Genomic DNA, 9,641 nt, shown 5'->3' with positions numbered 1-9,641 from the left:
TGGTGTCCGAGACAAGTGGGGCATGGAGATGTGGGCGAGCCACAACCACGGGGCAGAGCTCCAGGGTCTGCCAGGACACTGGGCTCCCAAGTAACTGGCAGGGGAGGCTAGGGAGGGAACACAACTTGGAAGCCCCTAAACGAAATCTCGGAGGAGTCCCAGAACACCAGCCGCAGGTAGACGGCCCAGGAAGCTTCCGGCATAGAAAGCACCCGCCATGCCGTTTTCGCGGGCCCCAGGAACTGTTCCGATCAGGGTACAGTAAGACACCCAAGCACAGAAGTGACTGTCCTGAAGGAAGGAATGCATTATCCTCAGCGTTCCCTAGAGACGGTAGGTACCGGGGCCATGTGGGCCAGCCAGGGAGGCCCTGCATGGGCAGAGGCAAGGGCACCAGAGCGGCAATGTGGTTTCCGCAGAAGTGAGGCAGGGTGATCGGGTTTAGAGTTAGTGAGTCTGAGTGATTTCCTCGGGCGCTGGGGTCCAGGAGCTCTCCTTCCGCATGGGGTACTTGCCCCTGGGGTGATTTGTGGAAATGGCTAGTGTGAGTGTGACAGCCCAAGAGAGGACGCAGTCTGGCTAATTCTGAGCTCTGGATTGGTTGGTTTGCCTTGGAAAGGCATGCTCCTGGCTCCTTGCTTACCCCCTCTTCCCAGAGAAGATGCTGGAAGACTCTGTTGGCCAACTCTGGGAGAGGAAACTCTCCCAGCATCACTAAGGCCCCACTATGTCAGAGCCTCAGAATCTGGAAAACACGAAGTCGAGACTACGTGGAGGCAGTGTCCCCAACCCTGACTGGGGTCCAGCTGCAAGCCTCACATCCCCAGGGCCTCTGAGGCCCAGCCCTTGGCATCAGGCATCTGTGGGGTCTGTTTCTGAGAAGGAGGGGCTGAGCTGTGAGGCCTGAGGACAGTTGAGAGGGAAATCTTGAAGCAGGACACAACTGAAACCCCTAGGAGGAGAGGGCTGTGTCCTTTCAGAAGCTCAGACATGAGAGAAGGGGGATGGTGCTCAGTGGCCGAGACAGCAAGAAGCACACCCCAAAATAGGAGACACTGTTTCCTTCTGGAAAGCCATTAGAATTGTATCTCCTGATGCCTGACAGCGGTCTGGGTGACAGGGCAGGGGAGAAATAAAAGAAGAAGGAGACGTTGCTTGTTTCCACCTCTGTTAGGATCACAGTCCAGCTGCCGAGGTTACAGAAGAATCAGGACAAGAAAACAAGGGTAACAGGTGTTGCGTCCTGTGTGTGCGTCTCCTTGTCCACAGTGGCGTCCCACACAGAAAGCAATGATGATCATGTCACCTGACATCCAACACTTGTTGCAAAACTTCAGGGGCACATACACACATACACACATGCACACTACGGACACTGGGAATAGTTTTACAGGCAGTGGCAATGACGGTGGCCCCAGCTCTTCTCCAAGAGCCAGGAGCCCTGGCTTTGACCTCACTTTTGTTTTCAGTGGCTTGACACTTACCCTGCTTTCTCTTTGATTGGGTCCTGAGTTCCTTCCCTCTATTCTGACTGTGGATCCTGCTCCCACCACGTGCTGGTGCGATCCTATGCGTGAGGATCTCTGATGAATGCTCCTTGAGCTGGAATGGCTAGCAGAAGCCTGTATGCATTTGAAATACCTAAGAGCAAATACTCTTTCAAAAGCCTGGGGTGACCCCTGTTCACGTGGACCATGGATGAAAGTATCACCATTTCTTGCTATGCCTGGGTATTTTCAACATTCAAACTTTCAAAGTCCACCGCGTGGGAAATGGCAGCTCAATGGTTCTCCTGCGTGGGCCTGGACATCAAGGAAGGAACATCTTCTTATCTGTGACCTGGCTCTGTCCATTTCATTTCCTTGTGACCTGTTGTTTCAACCTAGCACATGTCTTTCCCCTGGGATTTTTTAAACGGTACAGTTGATAGGCTGTATCCTATTAGTGGGGGGGGCACAAACTAGTCCTTTGATATTTTTATCCATTGCAAAATGATCGCCATGATGTCTGGTTAGCACCTGTCACCACACAGCATTATTACGGGAGTATGCACCACATCCCTCATGCTGTGCCCCAGACCCCGTGGCCTCTTTCACAAAGCGGATCGTGGACCTCTTGCTCCCTTCCACTTAGTCTGCCCATCCCCCAACACCATCCTGCCCACCCTGCTCTGGTAACCCACAGTTTGTTTCCTGAATCTGTGACTCGGTTTCTCTTGTGTTCTGTTTGTTCATCTGTTTTGTTTCTTAGATTCCACATAGGAGTGGAAATCATATGATAATTGTCCTTCTCTGTCTGAATTATCTCACTCAGCCTTATAGCCTCCAGGTCCATCCATGTTGTTGCAAATGGCACGATCTCATTCTCTTTTATTGCTGAGCAATATGTCGTGTGTGTGTGCATATAGATACACACCACATCTTGTTATCCATTCACCTACTGATGCTTTCCTTCTTTTTTTAAAAAAAGATATTTATTTATTTATTTGAAAAGGAAGAATGAGAGACAGAGAGAACGAAAGGGGGAAGGTCAGAGTGAGAAGCAGACTCCCCACTGAGCAGGGAGCCCGAAGCAGGTCTCCATCCCAGGACTCCAGGATCATGACCTGAGCCGAAGGCCGACACTCAACCAACTGAGCCACCCAGACACCTGATGTTTTCCTTCTTGGTTTGCAAAATCTTTTACAGTTCATGGATATCATGGCATATACTTTTTTTTTCCAGGCTGCTGCTTGAAATTTTCAACCTTTATTTTAATCTTCTTCTTGGTGCCATCTTTGATTTACTTGTTCCCAAGAAAAAAACACCTGTGCTCCAAGATAAACCATTAAGAACAATATTTTATAGTTTTGTTTCCTCCTGTTTAGCTCGAAGCCATCTGCGATTTTTTTCGGGACATGGTGTGAGGCAGACATTGAAATCGGCTCCTGTTCTCAGAGCGCTTCTCCAGCACAGACGTTCCATATGTGTCCTTTCTGCATTTACCTGATCGCAGCTCGTTCATGTGCCAGACGCTGAGGTGCGTGTGGACCTCCGAGGACTCCGTGTCCGGTTGGGCCATGTCCCTGTTCCGTAATAGCCGCCATATTGTTGATCAACTCGTCTTATAAAAAGTACTTAGCAGAAATATCAACATGCTTCTGTTCCCTCAGAAATTATTTTTAGAACGTGTAATCTTATAAAATGATTGAAGTGCATTTTTGTGGACGAGTTGGGATCTTGGCTCTGCCCCCTGCTGTGTGACTTCCGCTCATTTCCTTCACTCCCTCTGCCCGTTTCCTCGTCCGTAAAACAGAGGAAATGAGCAAACCTCCTCCATGAAGGTTTTGTGAAGATTAAATGAGTAAATACATTTGAAAGGTTAGCAGCACATGTGGTTTGCAGTGACTGCTCAGTGTTCAGGGGCTAAAGGAGCGTCAGGTTCAGTATCACAGGCACGATTGGCCTCGTAGCCTGCCTGGTGCCTTCAGGGTCTGCCTGGGAAGGAACGTGGCTGAGAGAACATAATTTGGCTGATGTCACAAACTATTATTTTACAAAGGGGAGAGAAATCAGATACTGATTTTATTTCCCCTCTAGTCCCATGGCCTATCAGGTTGTAGATGCAGAGAGTGGAGTGTTTGCGGTTTAATATTAAGGGATGTGTTGGGATGCTCTCTGGAGAAATTCAGTCAATTTCTATGTTGGTTGGTCTATTTGGTTGGTTTTGGTTTGCTTTTTTGTTGGGATTTGCTTCTCCCCCTGGATATTTTCAAGTTGTCCTACTCCTCTGAGGTTTCTGGTTAGCACTGAAGGGCTAACTGGTAAAGGTCTAGCTGCCCCTGGAGGTCCCTGGGACCAGGTCTTACAGGCTTTGCTCCCCAGGACCCTCAGGAGCTGTGACACGGCACAGGTGCTGGTCTTTCTGCAGCTGGGCATTGGAACATCAGCCTCTGTCCCCGGAGGAAGGAGATCCAAAATGCAAAACGCCCACCTTCACTTGATATCACATCCCTCGCCATTCGGCACACAAATCCCCCTGCAGGTGTATAGGCTCCAGAGACAATGGTTTCTTTTCTTTCTCTCTTTTTTTGAAAGATTTTATTTATGTATTTGACGGAAAGCAAGAGGGCGTGAGCAGGGGGAGGGGCAGGCTGACAGAGAGGGAGAAGCAGACTCCCTGCTCAGCAGGGAGCCCAACGCGAGTCTCTATCCCAGGACCCCAGGATCATGACCTGAGCTGAAGGCAGATGCTTTACCGACTGAGCCACCCAGGTGTCCTGAGGATGGTTTTCTGATTCTTCGCCTGACCAGCCCAGGCTCATCACTCAGCTTTCTGTGAGGTTGTCCTGGGGATGCTCCTGGGTCTTTGAGGAATAATCACATGGTGGATCTCCTTTCTCCCCTTTCTCCCCGACCCTTCAATATATTTCTTCCTAAGCTCTCCACAGAGCCCCCACCTCTGCTGCCCCCTCCATTCCAAGCATAGCGATGAAGCCCTGCCCTCTTCTGCTGTCCCAGTTCTCCGCCCCAGCAGCCACAGCCCATGGAGGAATTTTGTATGGAAGGTGGAGCCCAGGCCATCAGACTGGTCCCAGAGTCTCGGGACCAAGGCCATGAGCAAGCCTGGGACAGAGGAGCCAGTGGGATGCAGGGGAGGCAGGAGGGGTCTTCTCCTTCACAGTGCATTTCTGCCACTAAAACAAAGCCTGCCTTTTCCTCTCCAAGGATGAGTGTGTGTGGAAGGCAAGGGAAGGGAATATTCTTTCTGATGGCAGATGTGCCTTCGTACGCAGACCAGGGTCTACGGTGCTGTTACACTGAGGGGCCAATGGCCACTCCCCAGCATGTGCTCAAGTCACCCTTGCTGGTGCCCTCATCACCACTCCACCATGGTGGCTTCCCTGTCTGCAGGAAGCAGAAAGCTCTGTGTACTCCACTCTCAGTAGCGACATGTCCCCAGCCTCCTGACCGATGCTTCTATCTCAGCATCATGTTCTTTCTCGTATCCAACATGATCTATTTCCAATCTGCGTGATCTGATTTGAAATCCACTTTTTTCCTTCCAAAGAATGGTTTGCTCCTCTTTGTTTTCCGGTTAGTGCTCTGACTTCTGAGAGACCAAGAGCCAAAACAGGGCTTTTCCCGGGCCCTAACTGCAGACTTGTCTCAAAGCGTTCCCAGAGAAAAGTGATACTGTTTGGTTTCAAAACACACTTTCACAGGGTCCATCCACTGACTGAAGAAATGACAAGTGTGCTTGAGCGTCCCAAGCTCCAGACCCACAAGGCAGGCAGGAATGTGCCAAAGCGCTCAGCGCCCTAGATCCATCCGTGGTGACACCTGTCTCTTCTGCTGTTGGAAACACTAAAGTTCGGGTTGCAAGAAATGATGTATTTGTCATGAAGGGATGCTGCTTTGTGGAACATTTTAATTTGCAAGGAGTGAGACAAAGATTCGATGTAGTCACTTGTCACAAATTCAATACAGAATTATGATACATTTCCATGTTGCTTTTTTTTTTAATAACTCAAAGCTCTTTGCTATTAGATTCTTCTGGAATGCATCATCTACTGGTTTCTTATCACAACACCTATGTGGTTTACACACATTCTCTAGCTTCTAGCTTCTTCTTAACAGATGCTCTGAAGAACCCTCAGTGGGTGGCCCAAATCAGAGGACAGGAGAGAAAACCCGCATTGGAGGTGTCGATTCCCTGATGGAACAAACTCAGGGTTCCTTTGACATAGAATCTTTTGTCTGAGAAAGCTCCCTACCAAGCTCAACAATTAGGTAGTAACTGTGTTATCGAGATTCCCCAACAATACTTGGAATTATTAGCCCCGTTGTCTCCGAGCTGTAATATACTCAACCATGCAGGAAGAGCTTACGTCCAGAAATGGTGGTGATGTCATGCTTAAGTTGTATACATAAGAAAGAAGTAGTAATAATATCACGGAAGTCTGTAAGTCAACTAAAAATCCTTGATTCTTATAAAACAGAAAAAGTGGTGCACTTGGCAATTGGTCTCTATGAGGCGGGTGGGCTGTGTGATTTCATACCAACTATTGTCCTATCAGTTAGTCTGGGAAGCAAGTGACGTAAGCCTTCCTCAAGCAACTTGGGTAAAGAGGACTGGGGTCACAAGAGGTTGTTGTACACTTGGACCCTGAGAAGGACTGTGATGGGCTTGGCCTTGAGGACAGGCTAGAACCGGAAATTAGAAAGTTATCTTGGTGCTTTCTGACTGTGGCGTTTATATCCTACAGAGCAGGTCTGCCCAGAATGGTCACCAGCCTCTTGTAGACCAGTGACACCGTGACCTGGCATTCCTCTCCCCACCCCATATCCAGACACTTCGGGGGGCTCAACCATTGGCTTTGCCTTACTTAGGAATCAAAGCTGGATGAATGAACTGGGCCGGGAGGAGGGAGGGGACGAGGAACGACGCATTGCCACTGACTTGGGTGGGTCATTGTACCTGCTCCCCGACCAAGAGGCAGGGGTGAGGCGGGCAGCTCCCTGACACTTCCTAGGATGGGAATTCTGGACCAGAAAGATGGATGGGATTCACAACAGATAAAAATAGCCTTGAGAAATTCCTTGTGGCTCCTGCTTTGTAAAGTTCTTTCTTAGTCTGCATTCGTTGTCACCCTGAGCAATGCAGCGCTTTCATCCTCCTCCTCTTAGAAATAGAAGGTTGAGATTTGGTCAAAAATCTAGATTCTCGGATTACACATTTCAGAAAGTTTTAATTTATTATGACACGAAGTGAAACTGATTTGTAACCACGGTTTGACAAAAGGAGGGCTGGGAGAGCCTCTGACACGCATGAGCCTGCTGACATAGGTTTTGGGGGTCTGCAGAGCTCACAATCTGTCTTTCGGACAGTGACAGTCCCCGTAAGATCAGCACCGTATTCTTGGTGAGGCCCGACAAATGCAAAGGGAGCCCCGGGACCTTGTTACGGGATGACACGCATTCTGTGGCAGAAGCTGGACGCACGGTCACCAGAGAGCACATGGGAAGCCTCCTGTTGCAGCTAAATTAGGAAAACACAAGCGTCCACGCAAGGGTGTCACCACCTGCGTGAGGCAGCATGACCCGCACGTCGCCGCTGTAGCAGGTGGACGGAGGACCCTGTCACATCAGCAAGAACTGAAACGAGGTGGACTCAAGCCAGGCAGCTAGAAAGGACGCATGGGCACTGCACGTCAGCGGCAGCCTAGAGCGGACATTCACAGAAGCAGCGCTTTTCAAGCGGATTAGCCGCACTTGACCCGAGCCAACATCTTCACTATTCTTGCCCAGCACCTGGCCTCAGCAAGGGTCTCGGGGGCTGCAAGGGCCGAGCCAGAGAAGAAGCTCAAACTGCAGGCTGCTCTACTAACCCGTTCTGAAGTCCAGACACCACTGCTGTTTCTAGAAGCAGAGGCCCGGGGAGACATTCAAAGACCCTGAGTCTATTGCTGAAGATAAGTCATTGCAAATCAAGCCACCCCCCCCCCACCCGCTCCCTCTGTCAGACTGCAGGGCACACTCATCGGAGGCAGATACAATGTCGTGTTTCCCTTTGTGTATGGTCCTTTGCACACAAGCTACTGGGGATGGTGGATAGATGCCCCCCCTTTTTGTTTTGTTTTTTGTTTTTGTTTTTAATATTTTACTTTTTCATTTAGGGGAGAGCAGGAGCAGGAGTGGAAGGGGCAGAGGGAGAGGGAGAAACAGATTCCCCATGGAGCAGAGAGTCCAACACGGGGCTCGATCCCAGGATCCTGAGATCATGACCTGAGCTGAAGGCATACCCTTCACCCACTGAGCCTCCCAGACGTCCCACCCTCAGGGGTTTTACACACCTTTGCAAACCAGCAACCCAGGACTGGTATGTGGTTGGCCAAGGAAGAAAGTAGGTCTGTCACCAGACTGATGGTTAAACATTCTGGGGTGTCTTCAGTGTGGATGCTACAGCTCCACACGTAGGTAGAAAGATCCAGACAGCCCCACTCAGGACTTACCCAAAATGTTCAGCAGAAAAGGGATGCCGCAATCTGCTTGGGCTGCCGTAACAAAACGCCATAAGCTTGGTGCCTTAAACAAGGACCGTTTATGTCTCCTGGCTCCGGAGGCTGGGAGCCCAAGATCGAGGTTGGGCAGGTTCGGTCTCTCCCGAGGGCTCTCTCCTGGGCATGCGGACAGCTGCTTCCTTCTCGTGTCCACACGTTCCCTCTGAGCTCGCGCTTCCCTCCTGTCTGCTCCCCTCTGGAAGGATACCAGTCCTATTGGATCAGGACCCCACCCTTATGACCTCAGTTAGCTATAATCACCTCTTCAAAGTCTCTGTCTCTACACGCAGTCACATTGGAGGTTAAGGTTTTCATATATGAATTTAGGGAGGACATGATTTTGTCCTTAACCGGAAAGAACTCCTCTAGTAGCTGGTCACTTATTTTTCTGAGCTGCAAATTCAGAAAATGCTCTTAGGAGAACACTGGCATGATTTTTTTTTTTTTTAATTTCCTAAGACCGACACGAGGACCAGCCTCCTGAATCTAGAGCAGATCCCATGACCTTTGTAGCCAAAGCCCAAAGTGTCACCTGTGACCAGCGAACTGTTCTGCGAGGGCTGTTGACAGTTACTGGCACCTGGAAGGACCAGAACCTGCAGCAGGTGTGCCTCAGCTGCCGAGGCCGAGCCTGCAGAAGGGAGTGTGTCAGGGCATACTGTGCTGCTTTCCTAGCCCAAAGGATGGAGGCTTTATGCACCACTTTGTCACGGACCCAGTGTTTCTACCCCCCTGGAGAGGATAGGCCTGATGTGAAGCTCTTGATTATTACATAAGTGCCTGACATTAAACCTTCCCAAGGCACCCATTTCAGTGACATCCATCTCTCATGAACACACTGAAAGCTGTAGGGAGCTACCGTTAGAACAACCAGATAAGGCAGGAGACTACCTCGCCCCCCCCACCCCCACCAACTGCCAGCCCCACGAAGGGCCCTTTGTAGAAAGCTCTGGGTGTCTAGGTTACAGAGGATTTGAGTGACCCCACTTCACCCTCCCCACACCCTAATTCCTGCTCTTCTGTTTTAAATTAGCTTCCAGCGAGCCCATGAAGCCGAGGCACTCCACCCCCGGCGCCAGGAGCAGCAGAGCTCCGGGGACTGCCCAAGCTCGCTCTCTCTCTCTCTCTTTTTTAATGTTGGGATGAAATATTTTAACTTGACAGCAGCACACAATACTGTACAGTGAGCACACCCAGCTCCAGGAGATGCCCTCCAGGTTAGAAGGAAGTTCTCAAAATGAAGTGAGTTTGTGAGAGCCTGGCCCCCTGCTCAGGGGAGGGAGAGGGAACGGAATGAACAAAGCACGGAGGTCCGCTCTCCGGTCCCTCGCAGCCCCAGCTCTGAGCACAGCTCTCGTAGTCCGGCGGTTCTTCAGGCTGGAGCCACAAGCTGATCTCCTTCTCCGCACTCTCCACAGAGTCGCTGCCCTGGGTAATGTTCCTGCCAACTTGGACGCAGAAGTCCCCACGGAGGGTCCCAGGCTTGGAGTCCGCCTCGTTGCTATGAAATTAATTCAGGCTTCTGAAGACCTTCTTAAGGAGCACTACACGGACCTGAAGGACCGTCCCTTCCTTGCCGGCTTGGTCAAGTACATGCAGT

This window comes from Martes martes (genome assembly GCF_963455335.1).
Source record: "Martes martes genome assembly, chromosome: 5".
Classification (NCBI taxonomy): Eukaryota; Metazoa; Chordata; class Mammalia; order Carnivora; family Mustelidae; genus Martes; species Martes martes.
This window is presented reverse-complemented; position numbering follows the sequence as displayed.